Source organism: Epinephelus moara, chromosome 18, assembly GCF_006386435.1.
Source record: "Epinephelus moara isolate mb chromosome 18, YSFRI_EMoa_1.0, whole genome shotgun sequence".
Classification (NCBI taxonomy): Eukaryota; Metazoa; Chordata; class Actinopteri; order Perciformes; family Serranidae; genus Epinephelus; species Epinephelus moara.
In genome coordinates, this window is record NC_065523.1 from 17142177 (window position 1) to 17157221 (window position 15045).

General features: G+C 42.4%; 1 long non-coding RNA gene across 1 annotated transcript in view; it reads left to right on the forward strand.

Annotated features, from left to right (window-relative positions):
- The first annotated feature begins 2393 nt into the window (after positions 1-2393).
- LOC126405020 (uncharacterized) overlaps positions 2394-15045 on the forward strand; it is a 100310-nt gene continuing 87658 nt past the window's right edge. Inside the window, exons 1-3 of the long non-coding RNA XR_007571548.1 lie at positions 2394-2497; positions 8191-8250; positions 8556-8765. This is a non-coding gene — a long non-coding RNA (uncharacterized LOC126405020). The remainder of the gene's footprint in view (positions 2498-8190; positions 8251-8555; positions 8766-15045) is intronic.

Genomic DNA, 15045 nt, shown 5'->3' on the forward strand with positions numbered 1-15045 from the left:
GAATTATTGCCTATCACTGCAACTACAAGTTATAGTATATGCAAATAAAAGACAGTTTTATTTGGACACTTGAATGGTCTGGACAAACAGAAGGCCAGAGGGCTCAGCACAGTTGGGATTTAGCTTCCTCAGTGGTGTTGTTGCCCTCAGAGCATGGCTCCCCCTCAGAGGCCAACGTTGTGTACTCCATCATCTTCTCACATGGAACACCAAGCCTGCTGGACACGCATGCCTGTTACATGGTCCCATGACAACTCGGTGTGACATCTTTCTTTCATCTGTGTCCGTGCCGTTTCTGCTCGTCCATGGTCTTTCATCAGGCTTTAACTTTCTCTCTCTGTCTTTTTCCCGGGGCTCTCTGTCATCACTTGAGGGCCTCGCATTTGTTTTAAACTGTGAGAAAGAGAGGAAAGCAAAGGAGGTTTGGGGGGGGTTGCTGAGAAATAATTTTTTATTTACACCTACTTTTCCCCCCTTCGTGGTTGACTACAGCTGAGACGATCTTTGAGGTTGCATAAGCAGTTTTGGTGTTAGAGACGGCCCAGAGGTTTTAGGTGTAAGTGTTTGTGACAAACTGACACATTCAGAAGCTCTATGTCACAGCCTGTCTGATCGCTTTTCCTTCTAACAATCTCTTGATGCCTGCTTTCCTCCTCGGACAGAGCCAGCGGAGAAGGCCCGGCAGACAGCTGCGTTTAGGGCTTAGAAAGAAGACAGATAGTACAGAGGTGGGAAAGGAGACATGCTGTAATCACAGAGATGGAAGGATGATGTCAATCATGGCGTCTGGTGGCCCAGTAGAGGAAGGAGGGATGAATACGGACAGAGTTGAGGGATCTTTGGTGTCAGAGCAGGAGCCACCCTGTTTCTCCTTAGTCTCTTAGACGAATCAATCTCTCCTGGCTATAAATGCACTCACTCTTCTCCTGTCATTCAGCATCCAACTTTATCCTCCCACCCATCCTCTCTGACCCCTTCTCATCTTAATCATTGGCAGAAGTTAGTCTTCAAAGTGGTAGACAGTGTAGTCAGGGTCAGAAATTTTCCTCAGTTTTTTAAGTGTGGTTTTCACAAACTCCTTCACACTTGGAGGAAGTTTTGAATACGCTTTATACCTTAAGAAGCATCTACAGCCGTGCCAGCAGCAGAATGCAGAATGTCATCAGGATAAGCACAATGCAGATGTTCAGCAGATGTTATGTTTACCGTATTCACCATCTTATCTTAGTTTACCATGTTAGCATTCTGGCATTGGCTGAGGAACACTGAAGACAAAGTACAGTTGAGGCTGATCTGAGTGTCATCGGTTTTGGTGGTATAATGATCATGTTTGTCAGGGTCAAATGGATCACTATAAGCTGATGATTATTAAAACCATTTTTTTCTAAATTACAATGCGGTTTACCATCTAATTGACATTTGTATGTTTATTACATACATACAAGGAAATAAAAACAAGCACTTTGCTATCTGCTGAATTTTATTGACTGTTTTAAAATACAGTACAGCTGTTTCATTAGGCTACAGGTGCATTACATGACCAGGCATTATCAATCCACCTGATGAGGGCGGCTTCAACCACAGGTGCTTTCCTCATGTGCATACGTTTTCCGTCTTTATCACTAACAGCCTTAAGCGTTGATGAGACTACATTTTTTTATCGAGAGAAAATGACTTTCTCTTTCCCATCATGATTTCAGTGTGCACGCAGCACCATCCTCAGGTAGCCAGCTGGAAGCAGTAGGGTTACCACGAGGCAAAGTATCATGGGAGTAAAGTAAAAACAAAAAGAATCATTGTAGCTTTAAATTGTTTTTCCATATGTTGTGATGAAAAGACCCAAGATGAACACTAAAAGTATAGACTGCTTGATTATAATAATTAAATTATATAATCAGCATTTGTATAGAAATGATTCTGGCCCAAGTTATTTGACCCAAAAAGGCAGTTGATCACTGCAACTGTGATTACTGTGTCAGTATTTCCCAAAGGCACATTGGATTACCCTGATCCAGATACATTCAGATAAACAGTGCTCTAAACGGGACTACATATCACAATTAAGGCCAGTAGCTATGAAAAGATCAACAGGTAGAATAGCCATGATGTTGACAGCTAGGGGGAGTAGCCTAATGTCTACTTTATCTAGTCAATGGTTAAACATATCAAGTGAAAAATATAGATAGTATAGGTATTTGACCAATTTAAAAGTTGTATTACATTTTGCATCTTAAATACACAATGAATCCACCCTTGTGTTTGGATCAGGATAATCATAACTATTTGAATGAAAGGTATCCCAATCCTAGTCCTTGAATAGTGAAGGTTTGCTCCAGATCAAAGCCACAAGGGGATCAAGTGATTTTATCATTTTATCATCTGAAATCAAAACAGATTACTTCTGAACAACTGGGCCCTGGGGACCAACCCACCAACTGCCTGACCAACCAGCATTGCCATCCACAATGCTATGCCATCAGCATGGGTGGACATTATGGTAAGTAAATACAGCACCTGTATATTTCTGGCTTGGCATTTTTTATTGACCATTAATTTAAGTCAGCACCGTTTTAACTTCTGCCCAGTTCATGGAAGCTTCACTGTTGTTATCTAAGTGCCTGTGGTGCCCAGGAAGTGATGCATTTTACATTAGCAGCAGCTACAGTTTTTTTTAAAACACAATGAACTCATCAATACAGAGAACTCAGTAGGTGAGATTACCAGCTGTGGCCACAGAGTCTGTAAAGACAAAAGAAAAGCTGCATCAACAAAAAGTAGGAAGACATCAGAGAACCAGATACACTTGTTATTGATGTGAGGAAAATCATTGTCCAAACACCTCAGCAATGACCGTTAAGCAGCAAAAGTAAAAAGACAAACAAATCATAGGACAAAATGGTAACTGCGTTCATCGGACGTGTCGCGCTGCTGCACGTTTGCGACACACAATTCAGTCCCATGTCTTCGCTCCTCAGTCTCTGGGAGGCAGGGAAATAAAAGGGAATTTGATTTCAGACAGGTGTTTTACACAGGAACCTCTGAGGGCCCTCTCCTGACAGTGTTACTTCAAAACCCTCTGTAAAATTGAGGTGGGGCTGTCACCAGCAAGTCCCCACTGATCTGTCAGAGAGCTTCAAACTTTCAAGTATTTATTTATTCATCCATATCTGTTTGTTTGCATATTTCATAGTCTTCTTTTCTACTTTGGGGCTGTGGGAAGCCTTCATAATCAGTGAGTTTATCTTGTGTTAAGTAATTTCTCTGAAGGTGGTGGTTCAATTCTTAATTTGTTATCTGTTTCCTCTGATGACATCATTTTGAATGCATATGATTTTACTTTAACTCCCAGTAAGAAGGTCCTGAGTTCAATCCCCGATAGGGCTACCACTGCCTCTGAATGTTAAAGATACTCTGGCGTTTAAAATTTATTGAAGCACCATCTTTCAGCTAAAGCGAGCACACTCACATTTTCCTCTGAAAATGTAGCCTTTTTCTAGTTTTTCTGATTACATTTTGATTTGTTGGTTTGATAGATAGGCATTTGGTGCCAGACAGCCTCTTTTTCACTTGCTCTGACTGAGTGTAGTAATTTATCGTCAACACTGTACTTGTGAAATTATTAATACCTTAATAATAGACAGTTAATTCTTGCATCGGAGACAGGATATCATGCTGATTTCTCCTGTATTTCAGTGAGTCATTTCACTGGCTGTAAGATATTGACTGTCTTGATCATATTTCATCAGGGGTTCAATCTGTTATTTCCTCTCTTAAAATTACACCTGGTGCTTACAATATTCCCAACACAGATAGATCTTCTTTTTTTTTTTTTACTCATGTACATCAGTTTTTTTAAAATGCTGTTAACTCTCCACACACATATTTGACTTCAGTCAACATATTAGTTTCCTCCTGCCATTTTTCTTCCCTCATTTTCTGTTTTTCTGATTCTTTCCCTCACCCTGTCTTTCTTTCCGTTTTCACGCATCAAAAGAGCATGATGGTTTGACAGGACGGGCCCTAGAAACTTGCTACCTCCCTGCAGACCCTCCAAAGTCTCTGCTCCCTCATTGAACTGTTATCTGCCCCATTTCTGGGCTTTTCCATGGCAACTAGGAGCCAGCGAGCGTGTGAGTGAGAAGAGTGAGGTCTCCAGTGGAAGCAGCATCTTGTCTCAGACAGCTGTCTGCCGAAAAAGACAAAGGAAAAGGAAAAAGTTTGGGAAAGTTGTTTTTCCCTCTTTAGCATAAAAAAACAACTTAAATGGATTCAATTTGCTGCACAATGATTTGCAGCTGCATTCAGTTAAACCCCTCTTAGTCCTTGAGCCATGTGTCTCTGCCCTGCCTCTTAAAAACCACTCGTATTGCGGAATTTCACTGCTGGTTTAATGATAGTGCCGTGCTGACGAACACATCACAATAGTGCTCTCCTTGATCGGTTCCTAAGCAACCTGTTCACTTGACGCAGGCTGCAACTACTGACTGACAGTCCTCAAAGTTTCATCCATTGGACCCCCCTCCCCCCCCAGTGGAAGTAACCCACATTTCACTCTATTTTAAGCTTAATGTCAGATGTAAGGCATTACCAAAACATATGGGTCTCTCCACTCAACATGTATCAAATAGAGCCTTGTTCCCTGGAAAGCCAACATGTACACTTTCTTACACGAGAGCCTCTCCTCACAATCCTTAGCCTCTCCTCTCCAGGTTCTTCACTTGGATGTGGAGCGACAAGGCGACTTTAAAGTCGGGTTATGCCTGCGTCTTCCGTAGGATTACACCAGAATCCCAATGGTTTTAAACAGTCACACTCTGCCACTCAAAGCCAGACGTTTTCGTTTGGAGCGTTTATTAAAGGAGCTTGGGAGTCTGTGGTGACAAGTGAAGCGTTTTGTAGAAACGGAATGAGGGATAGAGGAGAACAGAATTTAGCAGCTAGGGTTTTCTTTTTTAAAAGTTTCACTCTCAAGACTTTCATAGCCTTTGTCGCTGTGTTTAGCAATACAGTCACAAACATAGCCCAGGGACACAGTGGCCCTGAGGGCTGGGAAGGAACAAGCATTCAGAGGCAATCTGTGAGCGGCGATAGCCATGTCTTTATAGGAATGTTTTCTTATTAAGATTACTGCTTGGGTTGGTGGAAAGGGGCCTCCTCATCTTTAGTGCTAATAAAAGGTCACTGTGAGGGCTTGGTTTTTCCCGCCAACATCCAGCGTAGTCAGAAGGGAGGGTGGGTCATGGATGAGTTAAGAGAAGAAGCAGCACATGATGAGTGGGGCGAGGAATGGTAAAAAGAGGCACTAAATTTGGAGGAAGGTCGGTTGTGCTTTCTTGTGCATATTTTCCATATTCTTTCTTAATGCAAAAGATTGGGAAAGTGAATTTATGACAGGGATTATAAATCATTTTAAGATTTACGCTACAAGTGTTCGCATTGACGCGGACCATTTCAAGATACAACCACCACAGTGGGTTCAGTAAACACTTCTGTCAGACAAAAAAGGACAAACAGTTATAAACTCATGTATAAGCATTATTTAAATCCACAAATCAATATAATCTCAACAGAAATGGTGCTGACACAGTTCTCATGGACTCGCAAAGATCCAGACAATCTGAATACAACAAAATATTAAGTCCAAACACATTATTACATCCATAGTTATCCATGAACTGCCATTGCATCATTTCAAATGTTTATATTTATCCATATATTATCCATAATTTCTTTTGTTCGCATGAAAATATGCCAACTGCTCACTGTCAAAATGGAGGCAAATTCCTGGCCTTTTTACTGACACTTCACTTGAGCCAGTAGGAGCTTCCACTGCTGTTGCTATGGCTTCGATAGTCAGCAAGGGCCTGTGTTGAAACAAAGAGCATCTCTCACACCTCCTGGTCTCATAGTGAATCGGTAGCTAGCATCTGGCCCAATGGTTCATGGGTCTTGTAGTCAATGACACTCTGGACCTCCACAGGAGGTTTGAACTCCTTCCTTGCACCATAGACTGTTATAAATGTGCATAAATGATAAGCAGATGGCTCCATGACTTGTTCTTTACTCATATTCACATATTTGGTACACTGTTGAAACTTGTACAGTATAACTCAATGACAGAAGCCGTTACAGTGATTCTGTCTGCTGGGCAAAAAAACTTAAGTGTGTCACCATTCAAATGAGACCATGCATGTACATGTGTTAAAGATGGAACAAAAACATTTTTTAATTTGCTTTGGATAGGCCTTGGGTAGGCGTTTGGGTGAATTTAGGGGAATTTTACAGGATGCTTAAGAAGTTTTAACAACAAGCTAACAATAAAATCCTGTGTGAATGGCAACAGTTTTCACCTAGAAGAAAGAAGCCAACAAAAAGAGAGGATACACAGCAACATTTTTCCCTCTGTCCATGGATTCCTCAGTGTAATCCAGCTTGTGAAAACAATGAAGCGCTCTCTCGCAAACTGCCTCCTCTGTCAGTTTCACTGTGTTTATCTATTCCTTCTGTCACTCCCTGCTCATCGGCGAAATGGTTGGTGAGAGTATGGATCCGGTTCATGACAATCCATCATTTATGACAAGAACACACAGTAATCTATTTTAAACAGTGGGGTATGATGCTGATGATGCATGGCAGAAGAGAGTATACAGTATGCACACTTATGGGCGTGTATATTGATAATCAATTTTCCTCATTTTAACCACTGCAGGAAAAAATGAATCTTTCCAGGGGCTGCTCTGTGTTTTTGTCTTTGAGCTTATATGCATTGTGATTTTTTTGTACTGACACCTCTCATTGTTTAGAAAACTGGAAAGCTGGCTAAATTGATACATGATGATGGAAACGCTTCTAACAATGTCCATTTAGTTGACGTCCATCTAATGAGTCAGAGCACAATGGACTGCATGTGTAGTGAAATAAGTAATGAAGCAAACACGCCCAAAAGTCTTACTGTATATTGATCTGTCAAAGTCAGACAGGAGTTTTAGTTACACAGACAAAAAGAGCTGCAGGAGAAGCAGGACAGTTCGTAACATTGATAAAACATACGTTGCAACATGTGTGTATATTTGTGGCAGTAAATAGGATGACAGAATAATTGGTGCGATGATCCTAGAATTAACCTCCTGTGTTGGTTCTCGCTCAGTTGCTGCTGTTTCATTCAGGGATCAATAATACAAGGGAATATATTTTCTTCTTTGCAGCCTTTCATCGGTTTCTTCCTTGTTTTATCTTTGCTTGAATTGTTAAAGGAAGTGGCAAATATTACCATGGCAATATGGCAATCATCCAATCACACTGAGCAACAGTCCTTGATGTTGCCCACGACATTTCAAAATTTAAGATGTGTGTGCCCTGCAGCACTTTTTCAGAAAAAAATGTGTCATTTATGTTGAGGGTGTTAAAATCTATATGTCTCTATCTTATTAATAAAGTGGTCTCCAAAAGATCCCTCAGATTCAGCTGATTGTCCACTAAGCTGCCATTCCTCCTAGCTCATTTCACCTCTTTTCCTGCCTGCCTCTCCCAGTATCCCATCATCATCCTCTCATCCCTGTGCTCTCAGTGGCAGTAAGCCCGTGAATTCCAGACCATTCTTTGGAGATATCTGTGGGCTTTCTTCTTGCTCCCAGCCCCTGTTGCTACAATTTCAATCTGCCTGTCGGTTTGAAGGGGCTGCCAGGTGCTTCTGGCTCAACCATATGTCCTCTGACACTCTGTCTTGGGGATGGGGGAGCAGGGGAGAGAGGGAGAGTGGGAAGGGGGGGGTTAAAGATGAGGCTATCTGGAGCTACCTCTGAGAACTACTCTCCCTGAAACTCAGTTGGCTGACATGTGGCAAAAACACAGCCCACCAAAACTAAACCCTGTCCCTAATTCTCTCTTCGCGCTAGCCCTGAGCGGGATTCAGATATAGGGATGGCAGCGAGTTCTTCAGTGGGTCCCCACGGGGTCGGAAAAACAGATCCTGTTTCAGCGAGCCAGTTGGCTTGGTGTGGCGCAGTGACCGCATCGCCATCTTCAGCTCAGAGTCTGTCAGTCAGTCACAGTCTGCTGGTCTGCAGCTCCAGTGGTCAGGCAGGAGTTCATTCTTTTCTGGTGTCTTTGTCTGAATGTTTCTCTGACTGCCAGACACTTCCTCCAACTCTGAAACCTCAGTCTGTGCCTCTTCCTCTGTTTCCGATCCAGGGCTGTGATTCCGAGCTGAACTGGTCACACCATCGGTCCAGCTGCTCCTCCTGCCTCGAGGTAAGGTCTGTAAGCCCGGTGATAGTTCTGCTTGCACAAAGGCACAGTCAAACACACATTCATGCTCAAATGCATGCACATACACACATCAGAGCTTGAAACCACTTGACAGGAGAGTAGCAGCATAAACAACAGCTAAATTTCCCCTTTGATTTGTATCCTAAAACTCTCCAGTGCAGGAAAGGCTGTTGTTTAGAGTTGAACAGAACTAACAACAGCCACAACAGGGGCTCTTATACTGACACTGACATGTGGGGCTCTCTGTCTCTTATTAAGTATCTGCCATGCCCTTTCTCGTGTCGCAGCAGCAGACGCACATTCTCCCAGAGGTCCCAGCAGCTCAGCGGTGTCCTGAAGTTACCAGGACTGCGGGATGTATTGTGACAGACTTTAAATGTGTGGAAGAGGAGCCCTCGTCACCCATCACCTCTGTGAGATGAAAGGCCCCGAAAGCAGCCAGCCACCCTGCTGGACACAGCTCAGCTGTTATAAGAAGTGTTTGACAGGAGTGGCAGGTACTTGACCTTCTCTCTGGCTTTTTTTCTCTCTCTCTTTCACTTCCTCTATTCTTCTTTTCTCTCTTTTCTCTCACTCTCTTGCTCTGTGTCGCTGCTTCGCCACAGGCTGACCACTTTTGCCCCCCCAAGCCTCTTGGGTGTTGTCAGGGAGCTAACAGTCCCAGTCTGCTGTAGTACACCTGCATTTGTTGTTTGTGTATTCACTCTATTTCCAGTGAATACAACAAAGCCAGGAAATTCATTCTGGGACCCACTTGGACCCAATATTTAAAAATATATATATATATACCCAACCAGTTTGCAACCGAGATTTTACAGACCTGACCCAGTGAGTGTCCGAGAGGAGAGAGATGGGTCTTGGGTCTATTTGGTTAATCCGACAAGCCCATGAACTAAAATTGCTACTTAAAGGGATAGTGCACCCAAAAATGAAAATTCAGCCATTATCTACTCACCCATATGCTGACGGAGGCCCTGGTGAAGTTTTAGAGTCCTCACATCCCTTGCGGAGATCGGCAGGGGGAGTGGCTAGCACACCTAATGGCTAACGGCACCCCAGACTAACGTCCAAAACACAAAATTGAAACCATAAAATATCTCCAACATGCTCATCCGTAGTGATCCAAGTGTGCTGCAGCCCCGACATAAAAAGTTGTTTCGAAAAACGTCATTTAGCCTCACTGTAGCCTGTAGCTCCGACTGCTTCTCTGTGCTCCACGCTCAGGGTGATCGGTGATGCACGGTCTCTGAAGAGCAGCAGTCTCGTCAGTACTGATGTCCAGATTCTCAAGTGCAGGCATCGCCAATTCCCAGTCTGAGCAGCAAAGACTTTCCTCATCCGCTGGCATTGCTTTGCATTTGAAACAACTACACCACCAGGTTTCCAGTGCTTGACGGCTGCTGCTTCGTCCAGTAGCCTGAGTTCCACGTCCGTATACTCGGGCTCAAACAAATACGGCTCAACAAAGAAATGCTGTTCCTCCTCAAAAGTCTTCAGACATGTTGGGCTGTCCTTTGCTAAAAGACCGTAGTGCAAATTATCTTCTAGCTACTGTGGTTACTTTTTGTCTCTCCCTGCGGTGCACGTGTCACGTGATGTAAACATGGGTGAGCAAAGCTCATGCTTTCGCTGGTCTCGCGCAAGCACGCACACGTGAGCGCGGAGCACAGAGAAGCAGTCGGAGCTACAGGCTACAGTGAGGCTAAAAACAGAGTTCAAATGACGTTTTTCGAAACAACTTTTTATGTCGGGGCTTCAGGACACTTGGATCACTACGGATGAGCATGATGGAGATATTTTGTGGTTTCAATTTTGTGTTCTTGGATGTTAGTCTGGGGTGCCGTCAGCCATTAGGTGTGCTAGCCACTCCCCCCGCCGATCTCCACAAGGGATGTGAGGACTCTAAAACTTCACCTGAGCCTCCGTTGACATATGGGTGAGTAGATAATGGCTGAATTTTCATTTTTGGGTGCACTATCCCTTTAAACTGCCATTCTTGCGCTAAAATGTTTGTCATATTGAATACAACGTACTGATCTTACCCATGTTAGTGTATATGATATTTAATAATTTTTGAGATGTCTTTTTTATTTTATTTCATTATATTGTCACTTAATTTGTTGTTTTTGTTGTTGTCACGATACTGGCTAAATTCAATACAATATCTTGAAAAATATCAATATTCAATAAGCATTTTTGATACCACAGAGAAGAAATGACATTTAAGCATAAAAATTTAAATCTTTAGTAAAAGATAAATATAACAAGGCTATAACATGACGACAACGACTTTTCTTTTCTTGGTTAGTCGTAGGGAACAGCAGAATGACTGTAGTGAACATTAACAAAAAGAAGGAGTCAAAAAGCACAGCTGATACCAGTGTACTGCAAAAAATAAATATTGAAACAGTTTCAAATATTTAGAATTGCTATGCATCGATACATCGACATTTTTGACATCCATGGTTGTAATGTGAGCTGCTGTAATGCCCGCCAACCACCAGTTTATGATAATTATAAGCGGCTTAGGTCACATGAGCAAATATATTGTTGAACTTGTGTCAGTATGGACATGCTACACATCATTAGCTGAGTTAGATTCCCCACAGTTCAGACGATCAGTGCATTTAACGAAAACCATGACCACCAAAGCATGATTCATTCAGATTTACTGGTGTGGTAAACAAGTGTAGACAAGAAAATGGTGACTCCTACCTTTGATCATGTCATAATGTCGAACTATGTGTCATTTATTTATACTCCTTTGATCCATAAGGGTCCGCCGATCGAAAGAATCAAAAAGGTTTTTATAAAATAATTCCAAGATGTGAATAATGTCCGGCTCACTATCCATCTCAACATTTTTACCTTACTTTCATTCTTGTAATCTGATCCTAAGTAAGCCTAATTTTCCCACTACACACACAGTGCCTATGTTTTTCTCGTTTGATCAGCGCTGATCACACGTCATCTAAGATATACTTGGGTATAACACATAATAATAAACAGATCCAGGACCCGCAGCAATAGCATGGGACTCAACTCAGAGCTGATTGACCATGATAAAACTTGAGTCCGAACCAGTGTGAGTCCCAGGCCAGGTCGTAGGTCCAAGGGTCCCGGTAGACTTGTGCAGACCTCTATTTTGTGGTGGCGTTGATCTTGCTAGTGCAGTCTTGCGTGCTATGCCACATTACTGCAGAGGTGAAGGTTCCATGTCTGAGGAGAATTTGTAAGTGACTTGATGTCAAAGGTTGGGGGAGTAAGAGGGAGAGGAAAGATTTTGAGAGCCGCTGCTCAGTGGATGACTAAATGCAAAGGCAGGAGGGCTCAAATTGCATAAACATCTTGTTACTGATGCGGAGTTACATGAAGATTATGACATTCCAACAACATCCACTGGCTAAATCACAGGAGACTTACAGTGGCAAACATGGTAGGCTGCCTACTGTACCCTGAGCCCAGATCTGCATGTCTGAATGGCGAAAGGCAGCTGAATTTTTAACAGCCTTGATGCACATTTCCATTTCTCCAGCAGACAGTGTCCCATGTATTCATCTCTCCTAACAATGGCGAAATGTCAGCATACTTTCAGGCTGCTCTAAATTAAACATTCATCCCCTCTGAGTATACAGCTATAGAGCTGTTCTCGCCATCCCCTCCCACACTATTTTTCTATTTTCACAAAGAATGCTTCGGCCAAATGAGACACTTTCTTTCACTTTCGACCAGATGGTAAGGATGTAGAGTATTTAAAAAAAAGAGAAAGAAAAAGGTTTACAAATATGCCAAATGACAATTGTCTGGCTTACTTTCATGGTCGTATCCCAAATGTCCCAGGCCTCGATATGTGCAATGGCCAAGAAAGTTGAAGACGAGACTTAAGATGGGGAGGGGGATATTTTATTAATGGGAGCTATTAATATTCCATCGCAATGGGACGATGGTGTGTTTCTTTTTGCAGAAGCATAATGAATAACTGAGCGCCTCAATGGTACCCGATTCCTCAGCATGAATATTCAGGCGCTGGTGGTGTATCATGGGAGCGTTGAGAGCCTCTTCTCTACCCTGTAGTGGATCACACCCGAGCATTTAGTCTCACCCCTCTATTCCTCTCTATTTCCTTCCTTGCACACTCAGGCATGCGACCAAGGCCAGTAGCATCTGGGGGCCGGCGCTTATAGATCTGATGCCTGACTCTCAATAACGGCCCTCCTCAGAGGCTGGATTGATTGATTACACTGCTGTGGCTTTGTGTGGGTTTTTAATTGATTGATTAATTGTGGGCTTGGGCTGAGATGTGATTGATTATGAGTAGTCAGCAGTGGGTCGGAGGCGGGCTGTCAAAGCCAGCAGGGTGAGAGGTGAGCTCTTGTGGCTCCTGTAATATGCTCGTCCTTTTATCCAGGAATCCCACTTTCTTCTCCGATGCTTGGTACAGCCACACTTTGTCCTTGCCCTGGTCACCTCTCTGGAGCTCTTTTTTTCTCCCTAGTTTCAGTGAGTATGTGTCTGTGTTCACATGCGCTGTTGCCTGGAGCTCTGTATGTCCTGTGCTTGCCAGGAAGAGTGTTCAATAATGTCAGGTCTGTGGCATTCAGCAGATACAACAAATGGTTCCATACAAACCTCAAAGACTTATCTCTCATAGAGCCCACGCAAGGAAATGGAAACATAAAGAGAAGCGCAACAAAGAGAGGCGAAGAAAAGCAGGTGTAAGTGACAGTGAGGAATGGCAAAGAAAAGAGTGACCCCACTCCAGAAACCCCATTTAGATATGACGGTCAATAAGAAAGGCAGAAAGAGAGAATCAATTTGATTACATAGACCAGCAAGGGCAGACGGTTAAATACAGTGACAAACATTTCAACAGCAGACGTGTCATTCTAGACAAATAATACACTGTCCCACTGGGCCAATAAATAAATAGAAAAATGCTTATTTCCACTTGTAATTCTAGCAGGCTTAGACTGGCTGTGGTACTATGACTAACACACAAAACTTACGTCACAGTTGTTTCTTCAAGTTTCATTAAAATCTGATCAGCGTTGTTTCGGGACGCGTGACAGATAAACAGATGAATGAATTAACCATAAAACAAACAGGGAACAAGTGAATTAACAAACAAAAGAACAAACAAGCCAACAAAAACAAAGCAGCAAACAAAGAGCTGAATGAACAAATAAATGAATGAATGATTGGACCACAGACCCTTAGCATGGGGGTGGGGTGTGTGCGAATCAGTCACAGTCTGCCTGTCTGTCTGTCTGTAGTCTCCAAAGACAGAATCTCCATTCAAAATAAAGGTTCACTCCCCTCCTTTGGTTGCTTAAAGGGCAGGATGAGAGTCATGACAGTTAAATGTTTTGTCTCATCACTCATCAAATTGGCGATAAAACAGGAACATGTGCTAGTTGTGCTCGATCTGCACGACATGTCTCACAGGGAAACGTCAGAAGCAGTTGGCAAGACACAAATGCTTTGTTTTGCTAATAAGTATCCTAAAGCCTGCTGTAGGTACGTTCAAGATTAAAGAATAAACTCAAACACAAACACTGAGTACATGTTCATGCATATCTGTTAAAGAGTGTTTTACTCATGAGGCCAGTAAGTAAGAATCTAAAATGCATCGCTACATTATCAAAGAAAATTGAAAGGTGCACACCATAATCCAACTTCTGCCAATATGCTGCAGAGGCCCTTCAAATATAGTCTACATGAGGGAATCAACACAGACATGCTTATATGAAGGAAGCATATTTCTTTTTCCTCTTTTAGTCGAGGTTGTTTAAATATAAGTTAAAGGAAATACTTTTGCACCCTGGCATTATTTAAGGATTGATTCTATTAGATGTGTTTTGTGTGCTGATTGCTGCTGGCCAGTGAGAACACATTTGGTCTGTTCCTTGATTTGCCTATAAATAGTTCAGCCAGTGTTGGTTTCCTTTCTACTTTAGACACATAAGTTTCACTTTCAGTTAAGTGTCAGATATTTTGTTTTAGCAAAAAGGTATGTGTTTGGGAAGTACTGAACATATGACTGGATAAATGAGACTTGGATTATACTGCAAAGGTTGTATGAAAGTTTGTAAATGGATGTTTTGATATAGTTTTACTATTGTTAAACACGGACCCCAATCAATCAATAAAGCAATATGTTCGCCATTTTCTGTGGAGGCCTGTGAGAAAGCAATGTTTTGCTTACAAATTTAAGGTAACAAGGCATGACTAATTAATATACAAATGGTCATTTTGTGGGGGAAGTATTTCTTTAGCTGTTTCAACAAAGTACGTGATGGTATAAAGGCCCCAAGAGCATGAATTCAAAACTGTCAATGTAGAGCTGCTTTGAGCAGAGAGGAACTGACTCTTTAGGGGTTGAGAATCACACTTATGATGTGCTCTATTGTTTATGAAATTTGCCAGGATCTCTGTAAAATCCTCCAAAATGTCCTGCTGTTGCCTGCTCTCCCCTTCCCGGGCAGTCCAGAGAGAGATGTGTGAGTGGGCTGTATATCACAGCCATCCGTCAACCACACACTCCCAAATGTGGTGGATGGTATTATGAAGGTGGCACCATAATATATCAAATTCCCATAATCTGCAGTGGAACAGACACAAATCAAAAAGAGTCAAAGACCACATAAGACACTGCACCTTTAGATGAAAACACACTTTTTGAGTATTTCCCTGTTTCCCTGCTTATAAATAATCATGCATTCAGTCTGTGACCCCACCTTACATACATCCTCAACATGGAATCTATGCTTGTGAGAC